This window comes from Symphalangus syndactylus, chromosome 13 (genome assembly GCF_028878055.3).
Source record: "Symphalangus syndactylus isolate Jambi chromosome 13, NHGRI_mSymSyn1-v2.1_pri, whole genome shotgun sequence".
NCBI lineage: Eukaryota > Metazoa > Chordata > Mammalia > Primates > Hylobatidae > Symphalangus > Symphalangus syndactylus.
The window spans coordinates 79,848,981-79,873,233 of NC_072435.2; the positions used below are offsets into that span (position 1 = coordinate 79,848,981).

Sequence of the window (24,253 nt, forward strand, 5' to 3'; positions counted from 1 at the left end):
CTTTCACTAATATGCAAAAGGGAATATTTTAAGTATATCATATTTATGATGATAGTTCAACAGCATTATCTTTAAAACACATATCCATAAAACATTCTCTGTAACCTGGCAGCATTACTCAGAATTAAATTTTTACTTATGATTGAGTATTGGCAATATCTATGTACTAGATATACACATATTAATATTTTCCATATTAAATGTAACTGAAGCAAAAAGTAAATAAAGAAGAATGCATTATCTAAACATCTAATAACACATAGTACAGTATAGTAACCAGCTTGTTATAGTCTAATAGCAGAAAATACACGGTTTTTAAAGAGAAAATTAATATATTTATGTTTCAGAGCAACATTTACGGTTACAGAAAAATTGAGAAGAACTTAAAGAGTTTCCATCTCTCCTCCCACACACCATTTACCCTACTATTACTACCTTTTATTAATGTGATATATTTGTTAGAATTGATGAACCACTATTAGTATGTAATTATCCACTAAAATCCATGTTTTCCATTAGGATTCACAAGTTGTGTTATATAGTTCTATGGGTTTTGACAAATGCACAATATCATATTCACGATTACAGTATCTAATAGAATGGTTAAATGCCCTAAAACTCCCCTTCTTTCTACCCATCCATACCTCCCTCCTTCTCTTCGAACCCCTGGCAACCAACGACTGTTTAACTATTTCTATAGTTTTTCTTTTTCAGAGTATCATATCATTGGAAAAAATACAACATATAGCCTTTTCAGACTGGATTCTTTCACTGAGTCATGTGTATTTAAGGTCCTTCTATGTCTTTATGTAGTTTGATAGCTAATTTCTTATTATCACTGAATGATATTTCATTATGTGTATGTAACAGAGTTTATCCATCCATCTCCTAAAGGATATTGTGGTTGCTTCCAAGCTAAAGCAATTATGAATAAAGCTGCTATAAACATCCATGTGCAAGTTTTTCTGTGGACATAAGTTGTCAACTAATTTGTATACTTAGGAGCACATAATTGCTGGATCATATTGTAAGCCTATGTTTAGCTTATAAGAAACTGCCAAACTGTGTTCCAAAGCAGCTGTGCCATATTGAATTTTCAACAAAATTGAATTAAAGTTCCTGTTGTTCCACATTCTTGTCAGCATTTGGTCTTGTCTGTGTTTTGGTTTTTAGCCATTTTAATAGGTGTAAAGTGGTATCTCATCGTTGTTTTAATTCGCAATTTTTTAATGACATATGATGAGTATCTTTTCATTTGCCTATCTGCCCGCTATATAAATCTTCCTTAGCAAAGTATTCACATGTTCATGTTGTTCTGCTCTTATTTTATTTAGATTTTTTTTATGCTGAGTTTTAAGAGTCCTTTGTATATTTTTGATGTACAAATACATGTGATAAAGGACGTATCAGATAGATGTTTTCCAGATATGTGTTTTGCAAGTACTTTCTCCAGTCTGTGGTGTGTATTTATATTCTTTTAATTTTAACAGAGTAGAAGTTTTCAATTTTAATAAAATCCACTGTGACAACTTGTTTTCTGTTTGTTATAAATTGTTATACCTAGAAACTCATCACCAAACCCAAGATTATCTTCTAGAAGTTGTATACTTTTGCATTTACATTTATGTCTATCAAATACATGTCTACATTTAGTTTTTGTGTTTGTTTTTTGCATATGGATATCCAGTTGGGCCAGTACCATTTGTTGAAGACTTAATCTTTTCTCCAATGAATTGCCTTTGCTTCTTTACCAAAAGTTAGTTTACTATATTGGTGTGGGTCTATGCCTAGGCTCTTTATTGAATTCTATGTATTATTTTGTTTATTGGTTTATCAATACTACACTCTCTTGATTACTAGTTTTTATGATAAGGCTTAAAGTTGGGTAATGTCAATTTTTGTTCTTCGTTAATGTTATATTGGCTACTCTGGGTCTTTTGCGTGTTTATATAACCTTTGGAATCTATCTGTAAATGTCCACAAAATAACTTGGTTGTATGGATTAGACTTTTTTTTTTTAGAGAAAAAGGCACTAAAAATGGAAATCTGGGTAAATGTAAGCATTTGGCAAATGCTGAATTTTTCTTCACTTAGTTAAAAAAATTAAAAAGTGTAAAATTATTTATTATCTTTAAACTAGTACTTAAGCATAAATGCATATCAAGAACTGAAAATACTTTACTTGAGAAGAACAAATTTTCACTAACAGAATTTACAATTATATTCCTTTCCTAATTAGCACTGATTTTAAAAATTAAGGCTATCTTCTATAGGTTATTTGAATGTCTAATAGCTTAGGATAACAAGGGAACAAAGGAAAAGTCAAACATTGTGAAACATGTAAAATATCTCATTATAAAATAATCATAACGATCTCAAGAAAAAGAAAGCAACTTGTTTAAAAATGTGTACATATGCTTTTTAAAAGGCAGAACTTATTCAGAGATTTAACAATATAATACGAAGCTCATCCACTGAAAAAGCACTGATTTGGGTGCAAATGAAATGGGTTAAGAAATGAATCCTTGAGAATCAAAAAAATTAATCTGATAATGAAAGCTAACAGGACCATAGGCCCACAGGGCCACAGGTGATCATAGCATCACTTATTTACCTCACAAAGGTAAATGAATTTTGTTCTCACAAAACCTTAGGAAGTATCACCTGTGGTCATATTAGGAAGCAGAACTTTACTAGGTTTTAAGACTAAAATAGTTTGATATAAATAAGCAGTTATAAATGTTTTGGAGAATCAAAAGAGTAGAAAAGAAACACAGAAAACATGAGATAGCAAACACTGTAAGCTACCACTGATCACTATTCTTCCCTCAGGATGGGCAGTTGAAGTTGTCAAAATATAAGCCTGGAACAGGGGTACCAGAGAGCTGAAATTCAGACCTCTGAGGAGAGGTAACGCCTGGTTGGTGGTGGTGGTATCTCAGAAATTTGAAAGAACAGCATAGTAAGCTTAGTTCTGGGAGTCGTGTAAAAATAAATATAATATACAAAAGTTGAAAACTGGAAGCAACTACCTTTGTCAATGGAAAGGCTGTTACTGAAGCTTCCTGCCAGAAACAGCAAGGAAATGGACATGTATTTTCTCCTGTCTTCTAATTGCCCACTAGAGCCCCCTGTTGGCAGAGTCCAACAGGAATTAGCTGATAATGGAGAAATGAAATTTGCAGAATCTCAGAATCACTAAGATGTATATAGGAGAAATAATTCAAAATTATTTTTTAAACAACGTACTAGTGATAATCAAACATTCCTTAGTGAAGGCAGAAGATACAGAGGCTTAGAAAGATAGTCTCTTACCCAGAACATTTAGTACAACATGAAATCAGGATTCAACACCAGGTTTCCCAGTCACAGAGACTGCATTACTCTAAGAAGGCTACACGCAACAATATGTCTCTTTCACATATTTTATTATGCTGTATAGAATGGAAAAAAGACTAACTTAGTCAATATTTGGAACCCTATCTTGTAACTTAAGTAGTGACTAATAAGTAATACCTTAATGTTTCAAATATGGAGCAAATTCTAGATATAAATAGAATACCTACCTCAAGGTGAGATGGTGGCCTCTTTGTTAAACACAGGTGGGGTAAACTAAAAAAAAAATGTGTAAAACAGTATCAACGATGTGGCAATATATAAACTTTTATAGCAAAAATATTTTTCAAATTATTTTATGATCATATGCAATGTAAACAAAGGGATTTTAAGAAAAGAAAGATAAAAAAAGAGTTTTAAAAGAGACCATTTGTTTTTGTGGAAATATTTTAACCTTAAAATGAAATTTCTTCTTATCCAAGGATCTGTAATGTTTCAGCAATTTTTTGAACTTTTAGTTACTATGTTAGTACGTGTTTTAAGAAAGTACTATAGTAAACTAATTTTATAGTATTACATACATTTATACTCAATCTTTAAATTTTAATTTAGCCAAACTGCACATGGAACCACATGAATTACAAAAAGCGTCTATGTTTTCAAGGTTTATTTTTTCCAATGTTTATAAAAGGCAAATTCTTCTATTGGGATATACCCAGTGATGTTTAGTTATTTACAAGTGTTCTGTGCTTTACACTATTCAAAACCCATTTGTTTCAAAGCATAACTGTAAAAATATGTGTATGACATTTATATTCCCATAGGTTCCATATAATTATTCTTAGATTACAATTAGCTTTTTGTCATACTGAATACAAAGAACCTATACAAATGTAAAAGACAGCATTCATAAACTTCATTTAAGCATTTCATATTTCCCTGTATATGTCTGAATAGAATGTGGCTTAAAATCTTTAATGTATATCCTGATTTATATCATAAAACCAGTGGATATTTCTCGAGCAATAATAAAAGTATCATACAGACTAAATTAAAAAAATTGTTTACTGATGATACAATTCTGGAAAATGCTGCCTAGTAGTATCATGATGTTTTTGTTGCAAGAAAGGTCTGATATAAATCCACACACACAGTGTATGTGTGTATGTGTGCACATGTGTGTGTTCTTTCATTTTTAGTCAATTAATAATAGAAAATACCAAATGAACTTATGGTGAAATGATTTCTAGGCAAAATGTTGAAAGTTTGAGCTTCCTGCTACATAACTACCCACAATAAATTGATAAGCTCAAAAAGATTTGAACAGATTGCAAGCAGAATTAGAGGTAATGGAGAGAACCCAGAATATTATGGATGGGAAAATAAAAGTCTCTTATTTCCTATCTCTTCAGTCATAAAATATTCTCAAATTAAGATACAGCCTTAAAACACAGAAATAACCAATGTCAAGGGAATCATTTTAATAACATTTGTGAAATAATTAAGATGACATCTAGTTAATCTTTTCATTTGGGCAAAAGGACTTACAAAAGGAATATGTACATGGTTTTGCTGAAGGCCATTGTGCCTACATTACTTGTACTTATATCTAGAAGGAAAGAAATGTATCTAAAAATATGAATATAGATTGTGGTAAATAAAGTTGATTGAAATCAAATACATAGAAAGCCCGCGAAAATTTTAAAAGAAATGTAAAAAATGTTCACAAGATTTACATGTCTTTTAAAAAAGGAAATGTAAATCATGCCTTGATTGAGATGGTTCAAGATGAGAAAAGTTATCTTGGTCTTCAACTTTCTATAGGCACGAAGAAGGATAGAAAAAAGTGGTTCATCCACCAAAAGGCATATTTTACAATTCTCTAAGAATGGCCAAAGAAAATGATGAAAAGAGAAATATGTTCCTGAGGGCAGATCAAAGAACCTCGGAGAATAATGGAATGGTGAAGTAGACCCAGGAAGCAGAATCAGCATATAAAATGTATTTTATACCCCACAGATACCAAGACATAGCATCGCTTGTCCAACAGGATTTCACAAAGGTTATGAATAATGGATAAGTGACTAATACGTGTCTCAAATTTTCTAAATTTGAGTTATTATTGAGAATATACTTACCCTTTCCTACCATTGTGTGTTGGGAGAGTGTTTCCTCTTAAATTCATAAATCATTGAACCATGAAGAACTCATCTAAACTTGTTATAGATTGTAGGATCTGAAACTTCAGGCCTGCTGATGTGATTAGATTAGGGGTCCTGAGATGACTGTGTTTTACTATGTTTTTAAATATTATGATTATGACCAGGAGAATACACTGCTTTCAAAGGAATTATTGGTTAACATTCTCTATTCCTCCTTGTTTCCGTGTGCTTTGATAGATAATTTTGTAGTTTTCCTCATTAAAAAAAAGGTTAAGTGCACTTCTGTTGGCTTTGGTCAATGATGAGGATGGAAGTGACAGTGTGCTAGTTCTGCACATAACTTTATGTGGCCTCAAATGATTACTGCTTGGTCATCTGTGCTTTGCTAACACTATTTTAAAAGCATAGTTCAGCTGACCCACAGATCCATGAGAAAAAATAAGTTTTGCTTTGAACCATTCAGTTTTGGGGTGCTTTTTATATAGCATTGTCATGGTACTAGCTAACTGATACAAATATAACCTTATGAATGAATCAAAGGATGAGATATTTACATTATAATTTTTATAACATACACTTAAGTTGTTTTTCAAGATGACTTTGTCAATTTATTCTCCTCTTAGCATGACTGAGAAAATCAGGTATCTCACATTCTTACATGCTGACAGTGTCATATTTTTATTTTCCTACCAATCGAATGATTAGTTAGCTCCTGTTCAAATTGAGTATTCAGATTTCTAGTGATTTTCAGCACCTTCTATGAATTCAGTTCTCATATTTCCACATTTTAAAATAATTTGCCTTTTTGTTAACATGGAGTTTTGCTGTAATTACTAATTTTTACATAATCAAATTGCTATTACTTTATTGAGCAATGCAAATTCTATATGCTTTTCTGAGAATGCAGATTTTGTCATCAAGTGGTAAAATAATTGCTTTATGCAGAAGTATATAACTTTAATATAGGCAAGTTTATAGTTTATTATTTTAGATTTTGGGTCTTTTAAGAAAATTTTCATGTACCATAATGTCTAAAAGTATTTTTATAATTTCTTTCAAGCTATTTTTTTTGTAATTTTGTCTTAGAAATGCACATATTTATTATGGGTTGAATTTCATCCTTCCAAAAATATGTTGGGATTCTAACGCCTGTTCTCTCAGAATTTGACTTAATTTGAAAAGTATTATAAATGAAATCAGTTAAGTTAAAATGACGTCATTCTGGAGTAGGGTAAGGTCTTAGTCCAATATCACTAGTATCCTTTATAAAATAAAAGGGGGGGGGGGGTTGAATTTCAAAACAGAGACAGAGATGAACAGGGAGAATGCCATGTATGATACAGCTGGGATTCCAGGACAGCTAAGGATTAATAGTCACCCAGTGGACCCAGAAGACAAAGCATGGGGCCACAGAGGATGAGTCTCAGGGCTTGAAATCTGACAGAATTTGCTCTGTTGGTGTTTGAACTTGTTCAGGGACTGTAACCTCTTTATTTCTTCCAATTTCTTCCTTTTGAAATGTGGATATTTATTATATGTTTGTCTCACCATTTAACGTGGAAGTGAGAGGTGACAGCATGCTGGCAGTCCTCACAGCCCTGGCTCGCTCTCGGCGCCTCCTCTTCCTGGGCTCCCACTTTGGCCACACTTGAGGAGCCCTTCAGCCCGCCACTGCACTGTGGGAGCACGTTTCTGGGCTGGCCAAGGCCGGAGCCGGCTCCCTCAGCTTGCGGGGAGGTGTGGAGGGAGAGGCGCCGGCGGGAACCCGGGCTGCGCGCGGTGCTTGCGGGCCAGCACGAGTTAAGGGTGGGTGTGGGCTCCGCGGGGCAGGGCCCGGGGCAATGAGGGGCTTAGCACCTGGGCCAGAGGCTGCGGAGGGTGTGCTGGGTCCCCCAGCAGTGCTGGCCCACCAGCATTGCGCTCGATTTCTCGCCAGGCCTTAGCTGCCTTCCCACGGGGCAGGGCTCGGGACCTGCAGCCTGCCATGCCTGAGCTTCCCCCGCTTCGCCTCCATGGGCCCCTGTGCACTCCGAACCTCCCCGACAAGCACCGCCCACTGCTCCATGGCGCCCAGTCCCATCGACCACCCAAGGGCTGAGGAGTGTGGGCACAGGACGAGGGACTGGCAGGCAGCTCCACCTGCAGCCCCAGTGCGAGATCCACTGGGTGAAGCCAGCTGGGCTCCTGAGTCTAGTGGGAACTTGGAGAACCTTTATGTCCAGCTAAGGGATTGTAAATACACCAATTGGCACTCTGTATCTAGCTCAAGGATTGTAAACACACCAATCAGTGCCCTGTCAAAACAGACCACTTGGCTCTACCAATCAGCAGGATGTGGGTGGGGCCAGATAAGACAATAAAAGCAGGCTGCCCGAGCCAGCAATGGCAACCCGCTTGGGTCCCCCTCCACTCTGTGGAAGCTTTGTTCTTTCGCTCTTTGCAATAAATCTTGCTGCTGCGCACTCTTTGGGTCTGCACTGCCTTTGTGATCTGTAACACTTCGAAGGTCTGCAGCTTCACTCCTGAAGCCAAGCCAGCGAGACCACGAACCCACCGGGAGGAACAAACAACTCCAGACAGGCTGCCTTAAGAGCTGTAACACTCACCGCGAAGGTCTGCAACTTCACTCCTGAGCCAGCGAGACCACGAACCCACCAGAAGGAAGAAACTCCGAACACATCTGAACATCAGAAGGAACAAACTCTGGACACGCCGCCTTTAAGAACTGTGACACTCACTGTGAGGGTCCGCGGCTTCATTCTTGAAGTCAGTGAGACCAACAACCCACCAATTCCGGGCACAGAAGGTGATAACTTGTCTGGTGTTACAGGTTTACAGGTAAAGAGAGATTTTTGCTCCAGGGTGAATTGTACTTCAAGTCTCACCCATACTGGTTTAAATGATTTAGATGATGATACTTTGAACTGATGATATTTAGATAAGACTTTAGACTTAGAATTAATGCAGGATCCTGGAGATACTGGGATTGATGGATATATTTTGCACAGGGGAAGGACACAAATTTTGGAGAGTCAGGAGGTAGACTTATTATTGGTGGGTGAGTCTGCAACTATCCGGAGAACTCCAGAGGGACATCTCTGCAGGAATCTCAGTCCTTTGTCTTGGACCTCAGCTTCACTTCACTTAAGTATAGTGTATCTGGATGGCAACCTCTGGTACTTTAATAGCTATGGGAGTAGATAATAGAACAGTGAAGGGGACCTTCCAGACCTTCCAGTTAGTTGAGATTTCAGGGTTCCATCCTTCCAACCTTTCATGAGAACTAGTGAGCCTGGAGGGTATAAAGTCTGAGCCTCTTCCTCTTTCGATTTTGGGTTTATTTGTAACCAGTATTCCCAGAGGCCTGTTGGAAGCCTACCATAGAACGACATACTGGGTGACTTTGGTAGTTTCTTCATCTACCAATAAGTCAGAATATAGGAATGGTCTATCGTATAGGGCCTACTGGGGCTTAATTGTAAAGGAGCCTTAGGGGCAACATGGATTCAAAGGAGGGCTAGAGGTCAGAGGTCCGTCCATGACTTGCTGTTTCCTGACACAGTTTATTGAGGATGTGTTTGAGGGCTTGGTTATTTCCTTCCACCCTTCCTGAAGATTGTGGTCTCCAGGCAGACTAAAGGTATCATTTCATGCCAAGGGCATTACCAAACTGTTGAGTCATTTGGGGAATTAAAGATGGGCCATTGTCATTTTGCGATGACCTAGGAAGCCCAAATCGGGAGTGAGTTCCTTGAGGAGGAATTTAGCTACTTAACTGTGCCTTCTCAGTCTTTGTGCAACAGGTCTCTACCCATTATGTGAAATTATCTACATGGTTTAAGAGGTGATTATATCTATGGCATGTGGGGATCTGAGTGAAACCCATCTTCCCATCTCCAGGGTATTTACCTCTTCTTTGGATTGGACTTATTAATGGAGGAGGCTTCCCTCTCTGGGGATTATTTATGGCACACAAGGAGCAAGTCTGACAAGCCTTTTCAATAGCCTTGTTCAGTCCCCTCCTGCTAAACACCCACTTACAAATTTGCCCTAGACTGCCCTTTCCAAAGTAACAGGAGTCACGCAGACTCTGGATGACCTTCCACTGGGAGGCCTTTGGCAGATGGAAAAGTGCCCCCAGGCTATACCATCCATTGGTTTCTTTTTGATATCCCTATTGGGTAGTCCAAATCTATTCCTTCCTGGGTGTACTGGAGTGGGGGTAGTTCAGTGGGGAGAGAAGGGAACAAGGCTCCCAGGAATGTAACCTTTGGAACAGTTGCTTCTTTAATTTTCTGGTCAGCCACACTATTTTCTTGTGCGGTTTCATCATGGCCCTCTGGTGTCCCTTGCAGTGCACTACTGCCACCTCCTGGGGCAAATGAACAGCCTCTAGCAGCTCTAAGATTTGAGGCCTGTACTTAATAGGAATATTCCCTTTCCTTCCAGATAGCTGCCTGGGTGGGAAGGATCAAAGAAGCATGTTTGGAGTCTGTATAAATGGTTATTCTTTTTCATTCCCCTAGTTTTAGGGCTCTGGTTAGCACAATGAGTTAAGCTCTAGTTAACTGAGGTCCCTGGGGATAAAGCTCTAGCTTTGGTCACTTGGTAAAGGCACACCAAAGCATTATCCTGCATATCTAGTTCCATTCCAGACAAAACTACTTCCATCTGAAAATCATATTTTGATGGAATTACCCAGGGGTTGGTCCTTTAAGTCAGCCCTGCTGGCATAAATTTGGCTAAGTACTTCACAGCATGAATGTGCCAGGTTATTGTCTCTTGGTAGGGGCAAGAGGGTGGCTGGGTTGAGGGTCAAGCACCACTCAACTGTTATCTGTAGGTTTTTTTAATAACAAAACCTGATACTTCAACAATCTGTTGTCAGTGAGCCACTGTGGCCCTTTTTTGTCCAGTAAGGGGCCAACTTGGTGGAACATTAGGAGCTGAGTTGACTGCCCCATGGTGATTTCGAAGGCTTCCCCAAGTAGGAGGACTGCTGCAGCCACTTCCTTGAGACTGTGTGACCACCCCTATACAACTGGGTCTAGCTCTGTCTCTCAATTAAACAAATGAACACATGGATTCTTGCCCAAATACCCGCCCTGGGTATTGCAATCCCTGTTGGGGTCAACCTGGGAACTGTGGTGGCCCCTACAGAGTAGCCACAAGGGTTAATCGTTTGCATTGCATTTGCAAATTGCTGGGCTGCCTCCATAATGGAGTCACATTCTCCCTTGGAAAATGGCCCAGTATAACTGTGAGGTTCTTCCAAGTGAGTTCAAATGTTAGGCCCAGTTTATGGAACCCTTCAATGTGTTTGTCAGAGTCATCCATACACTTTCCTAGTTTGCTCTAATCTGTCTCAGGTCTTGCATAGTGAATGGAGCCTGAACCCCAGTGGGCCAACTGGGGCTGCTAACCTCCTGAAGGGAACATAAGCCAAAGGGGAGGTGTTCTGAGAATAGCTCTGGTTAGGGAGGGAAAGACTCCAGGACTGAAAGACTTGGATGTAACGAGTTAGAAGGGGCCGTGGGGTTTAAGCTAGGTTCTGCCTTTTGCTCTTCTGGGGTTTGAGCTCTGGGAAAGCCTGATGAAGGGTCTCTTAGACTGACTAGAGGAGGTTGCTGAGTTTGGCTGATACTATAGCTGAATCAATTTTTCAAGCCCAACAAAGGTCAGGGTTGTTTCCTAGGGCCACGAAAGCCTGCACACTGGGGATTTCTGTCCATTTCCTCTGCTAGCAGCAAAACAATTCCAATTGATACATCATATTAAAATTTATGCTTCCTTTTGCAGCCAAGATTTCTGGCCCCAGAGCTTGTATCGAACCCATGCTGTGTTACAGAAAAATATGAGCCTTTTCTTCCTTAGAGTTTGAGGGTCAAACTTTTTCCAGTTCTTGACGATATATCTGAGAGGCATGTCCTGTGGTATGGAGATGCAATTAACCATCCATAAAGAGAGAACAGAGGAGAGAAAGGGAAAAAAGCATCCCCTTTTATTTCCCTATTATCCTATTATCTTTATTATTTCCCTATTTCCCTATTATCCTTGAATAGGGCATTTGTCTTTCATCCCTGGGATTTCAGAATGAGCCAGTCTCACCGGGTACCCTTAATCTTGGTCCCACCTTGTTTTAAGGAGGCACAATTATCCACTTGAGAACAGAGGGGATATGGGAATGAACAAGGGCCCTCTAATCATCCCTAGGGTTCCTGAATGAACTGGTATCACTGGGTACCCTGAACCTTACCTTTATCTCTGTTCTAATGGTCATCTGTACAGTGCCTATAGCCTCGCACCAGCCTTCATCTCTGTCCTGTGGATAATTTGGTTTCCTGTGTTTTTGGCCTCAGGCAGGCCTATACGCTTGACTCTAGGACCTTGCATTGACCCTTGTCCAGAGAATCCTAGCAATGAAATAATTTCCCATCCTCTTGTGTTCCCATTCCTCAGGTCCTTTAAGGCAGATGAGGACCCTGTTTCCAGCCAAGAGCTGTAACGAGGCTGGGCTCCCTTTTACTCTGCATAGCCTTGCCTTGGCAATCTTTGTGGATGTTGAGAATGAGTTGAAGAAGGTCAGAAGAAAATAGGAAAATGTTACCCTTGATAGGCAATGTGCAAAAGAAGTGTTTAAAATAAGCAGGGCAATCTCTCTGTAATAGGCAGATAAGGAAGGAAGCATTGGGGATACTCATGGAAAGCTCTTGTGCTTTCACAGAAACACCAGCTTCTGGTCCCTAGAGAGAGTGCTTGTCAGCATTCTTGAAGTAAAGGAGAAAACTCTGAAGAACCAGAGAGTTTGGAATAAGAGCTCTCATCAGGCACAGAAAAAAAAAATGTTTATTCCCTCCCAAAAAAAAACTAGCTCCAGTATTGAGGTAGGGAATGTCCTTAGTGGACCACAAATAGAGGTTCTGTGAAAGTTGATAAACCTCCTTAAGAACCAGCAGAAAACTAAGTCCTGGAACATGATGGGGATAAAGAGTGAATAGTAAGTAACCAGGAGTTGACAAAACCAGGGCTCCCACCAGTGTTCGTTTTGACAGTGAGCCAAGAGGCAGGAGATGGGCTGGAGATCATCTGGACTGGGGGAGTAAAATCAAGTGCAGATCTCTGGGGACACCAGTAAAGGTTTCCGCCTCTTGGTTGCCAGGCAGACACAAGGGCTGCCAGCACACAAATGACAAACAGAGAGTGTATGTTTCAAGCAGGAAAAGAACTTGCAAGCACACAGTGAGAGCAGACAGGAGGATGATTTGCCCTTGAGGCCAATATTCCTGCCAATGTGCAAGGCCATTTCAGAGTACAGAGAAAAGAGCAGGTGCAGGTTTAGGGAAAGAGCAGATTTTAGTTGAAGGAGAATCAGGGAAGTTCCCCAGAAATTTCACAGTGCAGGCTTAGCTCCACCACCCTTGCACACTCCCTGTTCGGAAGGGCATAGTAGCTCAGGACCCTAAAGTCCTTCCACCTCTGTGAGTCACCCGTCAGGATGAACAGAGAAACCAGAGGGAACAGAATCACTGTGGCCAAGGGGAGTGCTTCTGGGGAACAGTTTGTAGGTAGGAGAAAGGCAAAGGGAAGTGAAAAAGGAAAAGAAAGAAATAGGCAGGAAGAAGAAAAAGGGGAGAGGAAGGGAAAGTAAAAGGTAGGAAACAGAAAAGAAAAAAGAGAAAGGAGGAGAAACCACATACAAAGATTTGAATGTCTCTAGTGGAAGAAGGTGAGGCATTGCAGGGCCTTACCACTAGATGATGGATCTGAGTCATGGCACCGAAGTACATTACCAGCTGGTGAGCTGTCCGAAGAAACTCCAGAGTGGCAACTCTGCAGCAAACTTGGTCGTTTGACTTCTCAAAGGAGAGAATTCAAATGAGAGACACAGGCAAGGTTTAAAGAAGGAGAGAGAATTTCTTTTAAGCAAAGTGAGAATTTATTAGAGAAAGTAGGATACTCTGGGAAGAGGGCCAAGTGGATGACTTGAAAAATCGACTTCTCTGTTCTCTTTTTTTGTTTAGACTCTAGAGATTTTATATCCCATAATGTTTCCCAGGCTCTCTGTCTCCTCCCTTTCTTCTTCCCCTGGGTGGGCTGTTGCTTAACTGTTGCATGTAAGGTGGCCTGACAGCACTTGGCAGGGGCCACATGTGCAGTGTGTTTACTGAGGCCCTGTACATGCTTATTAGTGGCAATTCACCATTACTGGTCAAGTACTCCCAGAGGAAGGTCATATACTGGTCAAATTCTGCCATCTTCTACCCTTTTACTGGGCATGCTTGAAACCTTATCAGGAATTATGGCTTACTAACTCTAGGTTTTCTGTCTGTTGCAAGACTCCTCTCATTCCCAGTACCAGTCATGGCCAGTTATTATCTCAGAGGGATAGTTTTATGCCCACCTGTCCTTCACTCAATGAGATACCAAGGAAAAAAGAGAAAGGAGTCCCTCCCTGGGGTACCTCCCTTTTTCCTGCCCATTATTTCAGAGGGACAATTTATAATTGCCTGACTGTGACTTGATAAATGCCCAACATTCCCAGGCACTGTCTTTCCTGCCCTGCTCATGTGTAGCTAGCTGCTCTAACAGACTGTTAGAGGTTGAATTGTGTATTCAAAAATATGTGTTGAAGTTCTAATCCCCACTCCTTAAGAATCTGATCTAATTTAGAAATAAGTCTCTTGTAGGTCTAATTAGTTAAGTTAAAATCAGGTCATACTAGAGTAGTGTAGAGCCTTAATCCCATATTACTGGTGTCCTTTTAAGAGGAAGGAAATTTGGTCACAGAGACAGAGACCAATATAAGTATAATGCCATATGATGAAAGAGGCATAGATTGCTGTGAGGTGCCTTTCAGCCAAGGGGTGCCAAGGATTAATGGTTATTAGAAACCACAAACAGGAAGGTAGGATTCTACCCAGAGTCTCCAAAGGAGTATGAGCCTGCCGACATCTTGAATTTGGACTTCTAGCCTCCAGAACTGTGAAAGAATAAATTTCTGTTTTTTACCACCCAGTTTGTGACACTTTGTTGGAGTAGCCCTAGAAGACTAATAATATTTAAAATATCAGACCATACTTTTAGTTATGGTGTGAAGTACAAATCTAAGTTTATTACTCTTATGTGGCTAGCTATTTTCCCAGCAATATTATTTAATAGTACATTTTTCACACATGCATACACATAAATTCTTCTAACTCTGAAATTGAGTCCTACAAATGTTACATATCATTTTATTTTGTCTACTTTTAATAATAACTTTATAGTAAGTGTAATTTTATAATGTGTCTTAATATTCTATCCCTCTTCTTTCTCCTATTTCAAATTTTCTATTTTGGGCTTTTTGCTTCTCTATATGAATATTTGGCTTAATTTATCAAATTATGTATTATGTTGATAATACTTATAGAATCTAAAATTGAAAACATTAAAGAATTTGATTTGTGAATTATATTGAAGAAATAAACATCTTTGCTATATTAAGTCAAACCATGTACAAATCAGATACATCTCCATTTTATATTTATTTCTTATTTTGTCTATTATTCATTAGAGTTTAATGTTTCTTCATTGAATATTTTGTATCTTTTGAAATGTTTATTCTCAATAACTTTACAGTTTCTCTTGCTACCATAAGTTGTATATCCTTAAATTATAGTTTTGAACTCTTAATTGCCATTGGAGAAGTAGTGTATTTGAAGTAATATGTATAGGTACGTACTATGTGAACTTTCTTGTTAGTATGGTAGCGCTTTTCAGATTATTTTCAATTTCTTTGTAGAAAATGTTATGTTAATATAATAGTCTTCTTGAAGTCCTTTCCAATTATTATACTATGAATATATGGTAAATCATATGGGTCTAGTTCTTTGTCTTAATTTTATTTTCTGCATAGATTTGCAATTACTAATTTAATTTATCTTAGAGTCATATATCTATAACTACTTTCAAATTATGATTCAGATTTTATCATTATATGTGTCCAAGGAAAGTTTTCATTTTATACAAATTATCAAATGTGAGAATTATCTACTGTATCAAACATCATATCCCATTTTCTTACTATACCCTTTCCTAATAGACCTTCATATGTATATATATATATATATTATATATATGAGAGTGTATTAGACACATACAAGTCAAGCATGTTTACTTTTCTTGGTGAATATTCCTCTTATCATTATTATAGGGATCTTTATTAATCCTATTATTTTCTGTTTACTTCAAGTATATGCGATTATTCTCATTTTCCAGCTATCTTTTGTTGACTAAGGGTCTGGCAAAACTTTTTATTTTTTTAATGGTCATATAATAATATTTCATTTATACCTTTTATACTAAGTATAGCTGGATATTGTTTAACATTCAATTTCGGAGTTTGTGTCCTCTGCAAGTCTATAACTTTATACATACTGTGAAGAGATTTAGGTTCTATTATCCTCTGTTGCCTCTAATTGAATTTTAAAATTTCTCTCCTTTCTTCTTAATTTTTTTCTACTGATAATACTTACAAATTACATCTTGGGTTTTTGGTGGTTATTTAAAACCTTTAAAATGAATAATTGACTACCAACATACGAAGTTATTTATTATTTCTATTATCTGAAGCCATAAAAATAACTCAAATATCTTAAACAAAATAATCTCCCTCACATATCTTTCATATTCTCTTTTAGGACAACAACTTTTAAAATAACAACAACAACAAATTAGCAATTATTATTATTGTTTTATGAACAATGTCTTCTTGGACTTCCATGTATGTATATTGAGTTATTTACTCACTTTGCTTTATTATTTCTCTAAATCTTTTTTCTGTATTTAATATTTTGTTTTCTTATGTACGTTATTCTCAATTCATTCAGCATGGATGTGAATGTGCCCATCTGTCTTCTTATAGAAGATTTAGTTTCAACCTGAACCCAAGGAAAGAGAATGACAAATTTTCTGTGGTCTTTCCAAATGTATAGATGCATTTTATTAGTCTATTTTTATTAAAATTGCAGCCCAATGAGGACCCATGTTTTCTAGTCATTTCTCCATTCTAATTCTTACTTTAAGGAAATATAAGATCCCATATTATTTCTTCACAGGATATTGGATTTGATCACCACAGTCCATTAAATCACCTGGACTCATACTCAGGTTTCCATCTAACTTTATGCAAGAGTCCAAGTGCCAGTTTCTATGCTTCCTCCAGTTTTTAATTTAATCTATTCTTATTATGACAATGCACTCACTTTTTATTTAAAACTAAAGTGGTAATAGTCAAATTTGTATGTAAGCAAGAAAATATCTACAATTATTCTCAAATGTAGCCTTGTCTCCTTTACATTGCTCTATTTTTCTTTTTATCCATGTCATGTATCACATGCAAACATACTAGACCATTAAGTCAGTTGTCTTATAAGACCATTTTCTTCATTTGGTATCCAATTTCATATTAAAAGGTGAGCTCCATGAGTATAGCGAACTTATCTGAATTGTTCATGATGCAACAAAAACCTTTGGATGCTGTTCAAATGTTGTTGAAGAAAAACAAATACTTTAATAAATGGATTTCAAGTAGTTGCTCAAGCATATAATAAGCCTTGGAAATACTTTTGAAGTTGTTGGTTTAGTTAAAACAAAATAAAATATGAATCATATTAATAACTTCAAACTGCTTAGTTATTATTTCAGGTTATATGTTTAAGTAGGTTTTTAAGATAAACTTTTTAGTTTACAATGTTTTTAGATTTACAGTAAAAAATAAAAAAGAGTTCCCATATCCTCCACACTCTGTTTCTTCTATTATGAATATCTGACATTCACAGTCAACATTCATCACAATTAATGACTCAATACTGACACATTACTATTTAATAAAGTCCATACTGTATTCAGATTTCGTTAGTTTTTCCCAAATGCCCTTTGTTTTCTCTAGGAAACCACATCGTATTTTAGGCTTCATGTCTCTTTAGACTTCTCTTGGCTATCACAGTTTCTCACATTCTGTGTTTTTGGTGGCCTTGATAGTTTTGAGTGTTGGGAAATTATTTTGGAACATGTACTGTAATTCAAATTTGTCTGTTGTTTTTCTCATTAGACTAGATTTATGGGTTTTTAGGTGAAATAACTCAGAAACAAAGTGTTACTTTCATTATAACATATCAAGTGTTTATTCTATCTAGATGCTTTGTGACTGTGGATGTTTACTTTGATCACCTGGATGAAGTAGTGTTTGGGACATCTCTTCACTTTAGAGTAACTCTTTTCCCCCTTTCCATACTGTACTCCTGGAAAGAAAGTCAAAATGTGCAACCCACACTTAAGGAGTGGGGCAACGTGTGTGAATTATTTATTTTTTAATTTAAATTTTATTTTTATTTTTTTCAGAGACGGCATTTTGTTCTGTCACTCAGATGGTGTTAAGTGTTGTCATCATAGCTCACTGCAGCCTTGAGCTCCTGAACTCCTGCCAAGTACACCACCATGCCACGGTATTTTTTTTCTATTATTTTTAGAGACAGAGTCCCACTACATTGCCCAGGCTGTTCGTGTACTCGTAGCCTCCAGGAATCCTACAGCCTCATTATACTATGAATATATGGTAAATCATATGGGTCTAGTTCTTTGTCTTAATTTTATCCTCCTACCTCAAGCAATCCTCCTGCCTCAGCCTTCCTAGTAGCCATTAAAGTATTTCTAATTCTTCTGCAAAGGCATTTGATTGTTCTTCCTCACTCATTTGTTTATCTAACCCTTTATTTATATCGGTATGGCCTCAGGGGTGTTTATGGTTTGCATTATAATCCAATGCTACTAAATTTGTTTCACTGCTCGTATCGAATCAGCTTTGGCCATTAGGAGTTCCTTTAATTGGCCATGTCCTTATAACACAATATCAGTGTGGAGTGTTTGTTTATTTATTTAGCACTTCCTTACTTTCTGTCTCTAAGTAGTGATCCAGGATCACCTTGTATATGTCCTTCCCCAGTCCTAGAATCAGCCATTTCCCCAGGAAGCACTGGTTTCAGTATTTGTAGAATGGTATTAGAAATCAAGTGTTAGGTACCAGTTCTGCTCACACATACAGTTGTCAACAACAAGCAATGCTCCATATCCTGGAAGAATTAAGGTAAATTGCTAAAATATATACATATTTTTCTTACAAATATTTTAAATATATGTTAATATTCAAATATTTAAGTTTGTGTTAAATATTTAAATTTGTATTTAATAGTGTATATGTAAATATATAATAATATATTATTAATAATTTGTATATATGTATACATATGTACACACACATACAAAAACACGCATAGATTGCTGAATTCCCAACCTGTATTTGAATTGACACACTGATTAATGATAATACTTTAAAAATTAACAATAAAATGTAGTAATTTGGTATGTATGAGATATAGATTTGAGGGGAAAGGAGCAAATTTACATTGTCAAATAATTGAGGAAGAGGTAGTGAGTAGTACTCATAAGGAGAATAAATGTGAGAATTTTCCCACAATGAGTACTTAGCTAAAAAGAAAAAAATATGTTTATCTTCCTAGCTTTATACTTAGACTTATATTGAAACTATCTTCTAGGCAAGAGTCCCCACAATAGTCTTGATAATCTTTGAATGCATTAACTGTCCTCTATACTTACAAGTTTTAATTTCATCTACAATATTATATGACAAAAATGGACATATATTTCAAGTTTGTTGAATGGTTAAATAGTAAACCATAATATTAATGATCTTTGCCAGCATATACATAGTTTCCTACAAGTTAGATTGCTCATAAAATATTTTAACTGTGACAATCATACTGTCTCAATTAGACAAGAATAACTGAAGTTCATTGCAAGTTTCTGATTATATTTGAACTATGACAAAAATAATAAGTTTTCTATTAGCGTGTATTATCCAATTGGGATAATACATATAATTTTTAAAATATGGTTAGATTAGTAAATACAGACCACATATAGAGAGATAAATAAATTAATTAGAACCTTTTTCTGGCTGGGCACGGTGGCTCACGCCTGTAATCCCAGAATTTTGGGAGGCCGAGGTGGGTAGATCACCTGAGGTCATGGGTTTGAGACCAGCCTGGCCAACATGGTGAAACCCGTCTCTACTAAAAGTAGAGAAATTAGCCAGGCATAGTGGTGCATGCCTGTAATCCCAGCTACTGGGGGGCGGAGGCAGAGACTTGCTTAAACCCAGGAGGCAGAGGTTGCAGTGAGCCGAGATCTTCCACTGCACTCCAGCCTGGGTGACAGAGTGAGACTCTGTCTGAAAAAAACAAACAAAAAACCGTTTTCTAATTTATAGTTGGTCAGCAAGTACTTCCAAAAACAAAAGCTATATAAATATTGAAGAATATTTTCCATTTTAAATATTATTATCTATCTGAAGCAAAACTTCTAAACATTGGAAATGAAAACTGTTATTTTTCTTTTCTATTTTCCTTTGAGGAATAAACATGTAGCTCCACAAAGGCTTGAAATATAATCTTATTAACATCTTCTTGCTTTATCATAATATATATTAAAATGGTAACCAATTAATGAGCAAACTATTATATATACAATAGTTATATATACTGTTTATTATATATAATAATTTATTACTGTTGTTTGTCTTTTTAAAGTACAAAAGATTAAGTTGGAGATTTATACTTCTTGTAATGAGTGATTACCTTTTATCAGACTTAAAATTTTATGAAAAATTGTAAATGCTGAACAAATTTTAAAAGAAACCTGTTGAATACATTTGTTTTTAAAAATAGCAATCAGAAACTGGTGAGATTTCAATCTTAGAAAGAAAGTAAATGTACAGAGTGATGTTCATATTTGTACAACTTTTCACATGAGGCTACTCTCTAGTAAGCACTGAACCAAGCAAACAAACTCAGAGAAATCTGTTTCTTCTGATTTCTGAAATTAGAAGTCAGAGTACTGTGGCTACCGGAACTGCTAAAATTTGAGGGGAGGTGCTTGCCAAAAATCCCCCAAAAGGGGTTCCCAAAAATATGCTTCTAAACTCAACCCAATATTTTGTTGGCACCTGAATAAAAATAAATAAGTAAATAAAATAAAAACTGGATAAACTAAAGAACCAATGAGAGAGGCTTCTCATCAGCTAATCATAACCAGAGATAGCATTTGCCGCTTGAAAATATCTAAATTAACTCTGCTAAAATAAAACAAACTACTCTTAGAAAGAGTCCTGAGTTCTGTCACCCATGAATGTCTAGTATACAATACAAAATTCATGTATATGAAAGAAATGTGAAAGTTTGACCCGTAGTAAAGAACAAACGAAAATAGTCAAGAAATAACTACCCTAAGTGTTGGAATTAGCAATCTGGGACTTCAAATAATGTATTATAAATATAATTTTTAAAACTTAAAGAAAAAAAGGACCACAATTATTGACCACATAGGCACTCTTGATAGGAAAATGTAAGTAGATATTATAGAATTTGAAAGTACAACATCAGAAATTAATGTGTCAAGAGATAGAATTAAGAACAGATTTCTTATGGCAAATAAAGCATACATGAACTTCAATATAGATATTTAAATTATTCTAAATGAAAAACAGGGAGAAATAAAGCATGAAAATTATTAACAGCACTGTAGTGAGTTTTACTGCCATAGTAAATGACCATATACATGTATAATCTGAGTCAAAGATAAAGAGAAAAGAGACAAATTAATGGGACACAAAATACTTAATAAAAAATAATGTATGTTGCACACCTTTACAAAAACATGGACTTGCAGATAACTAAATTCTGCAAACTATAAGTGTAATAAATATAAGCAAACTACAATTAAGAACAACATTGTCAAATATATTAAAACTAAAAGTAAAGAGGCAATCTTGGAAGCAAGTCATGGAAAAAAATAACACATTAAGTAAAAGCGAAAATTTTATATAAATTATATTTGATATTTAATTTAAAAATAGAGGTCAACAGACAAGAAAATGCATTAAAGTGATACTTATTCTGTATTCTACAAATAATTTATTAAACAAATAGAAACAAAGACATTTTCATATAAAGAAAAATTGAGAAAAATGTATCAATAGTATACCTGCACTCTTAGAAATGATGTTATTAAATGAAACAAAAATGATACCAAATATAAGAAAAGATTTGAGAGAAAGAAATGTCAATTAAATGAAAAGTTGTGAATATATGGTTAAAATTTTCAGATGTGTTTTTTCTTTGTTAAAAAATGTGTGGTATGATACATATTAAAACATTGTCATCTGAGATATTTAATGTGTGTGATATGGTTTGGCTCTGTGTCCCCATACAAATCTCATCTCAAATTCTAATCGCCACATGTCAAGGGAGGGATCTGTAATCACCATGTATCCATAGAGTGAGGTGATTGGATCACAGAGTTGGTCTCCCCCATTCTGTTCTTATGATAGTGAGTGAGTTCTCACAAGATCTGAAGGTTTTATGTGTTTCACAGTTCCTCCTTCACATGCCCCTACTGTCTCCTGCCACCTTGTGAAGAAGGTGCCTACTTCCCCTTCTGCCATGATTGTAAGTTTCCTGAGGCCTCCCCAGCCATGCAAAACTGTGAGTCAATTAAACTTCCCTTGTTTATAAATTACCCAATCCTGGTTAATATCTTTATAACAGTGTGAGAATAGACTAAATACAGTGTGTAATTATATGTTACAAAAATATACAATATATCATGGTGGAAAATAGAATTATACTATTTATATGAAGTTATCAGAAAAATCTATACAGAGACTTTGATATGCTAAGGATGCCCATGCAATCCATAGATCAAATCCTAAAACAAAAGAGAAAAAGTTTAAAATTCAATAGAGGACTTTAATTGTTATACAAAACATGTTGATTAAACATAACACAAAGAGAGAAAAAAAGACAGAAAAGAGGGATAGGAATAGAAATATGGAGTGACTAATTAGTACCTTAAGTATAAAATTTATAAAGAGTAATTACAAGATATAAAGTAGGATATTTCATAATGATAAACAGTCAATTAATTAGAAAGACATAATAACCATAAATGTTTATGCACTTGAATACAGAGCTTTAAAATAGGTGCAGTAAAAGTTGACAGAACTCAAAGGAGAAATAGACAAATGCATAAGTACAAATGGAGATGTCAATAGCCATCTTACAGTAATTGTTGGAACAAAGAAATATTTAGAATGTAGAATATTAATAAATACTATCAATAGCCTTGACCTATTTGACAGTCATTAAACCCTATAGGCAACAATTTCAAAATATACTTTATTTTCATTTGTACTTGAGTGATAGACTGGATTTATAAAATATTTAAAAATACATTTTAAAGGATTTATATTTCACCAAATATATATCTTGACCACATTGGAATACAACTTGAAATATATATATATCTTTGGAGAGGAAGACAAAAGTACAGAAAAATTAGAAATATGTCAAACAAGTATATGAAAATTTCTAATTAAAAGTGGTAGGAAGCAGCTAGAGCAAGGTTTAGATGAATATTTCTAACTTTCAATGTTTATATTGCAAGAAAAAATATTAAAATTAATTATCTAAATTTCCACTTCAAAGAGCTACTTATATATGAAGACACTAAATCCAAATTAAGAAGAAAATAACTTGAAAAATATCAACTTCCATTTGTATAACAGCTTTATTGAGATATAATTTACATACCATACCAGGGAGTTGGGGGCAGTATCCTCTGGTCTTACTGACTTACCTCACTCAGTGTGGAACGTCTACCCTAAGAGAGGACTAAAGGAAAAGTTAATCAGGCCCCAGTATCCTCTACATGCTATATCTGGAGTCTCCATCCTATTGATTGGGGTTAGATGGCAGAAGAAGCCTCCAAAATCTCAGTCTAAAGCTATTATAAATATGAATATGTAAAATCCTACCATTTATTTAGTTTTTTTATTTCTTTCATCAAAATTTTGTATTTTTTTCACATATAGATCCTGTACGTATTTTGTCAGATTTATACCTAAATAGTTTTTCTTTTAAATAAATTTTATTGTGGTTATTCAAGGTTTACATTATGAGGTTCTGGGATACAAATAATAGTAAGATGGTTACTATTTTATAGTGAAGCAAATTAACATATCCTTCCTCTCACATAGTTACTTTCTTGTGTGACAAGAGCAAGTAAAAGGTACTTATTTAACACAAATTCCTAATACAATACAATTTTAGTAGCTATAGTCTTCATTTTATACATTATATCTCTATACTTGTTCATCCTACATATTTGTTACTTTAATCCTAATTATTTTATTTTTGAAGCTATGTTAAATTGTTATTTGCATTCTTTTTAAATTTCAAGTTCCAACTGTTTATTGTTGATGTATTGAAAAAGCAATTAACTTTTGCATATTAACTTTGTATTCTACAACCTTACTATACTCACTTATTTCATATGATTTTGTCAATTCTTTGAGATTTGCTGCATAGACAATTATGCTATGTGCTACTAAAGACAGTTTCATGTTTTCCTTTCCCATCAGTCTACCTTTTATTTTAATTTCTTGTCTTATTGTACTTGCTAAGACTTCCGATACAACATTAAATAGGTTCAATGAGAAAGAACGTCTTTGCCTTGTTCTCAATCATAAAGGGAAAGTGTCTAATGTCTCATTAGTGAGTACGAAGTTACATCTCAAGTTTTTCAGTAGGTGTTTCTTTTCAAGTTGAGAAAGTTTATGTGTTAAGTTTGCTGAGAGTTTT

The 24,253-nt window shown here is 35.7% G+C and overlaps 1 long non-coding RNA gene across 1 annotated transcript in view; it reads left to right on the top strand.

Annotated features, from left to right (window-relative positions):
• The window catches only part of LOC134732199 (uncharacterized), a 157,988-nt gene extending 135,906 nt beyond the window's left edge, over positions 1-22,082 (top strand). The window contains exons 2-3 of the long non-coding RNA XR_010115134.1: positions 17,880-17,983; positions 21,987-22,082. This is a non-coding gene — a long non-coding RNA (uncharacterized lncRNA). The remainder of the gene's footprint in view (positions 1-17,879; positions 17,984-21,986) is intronic.
• The last annotated feature ends 2,171 nt before the right edge of the window (positions 22,083-24,253 follow it).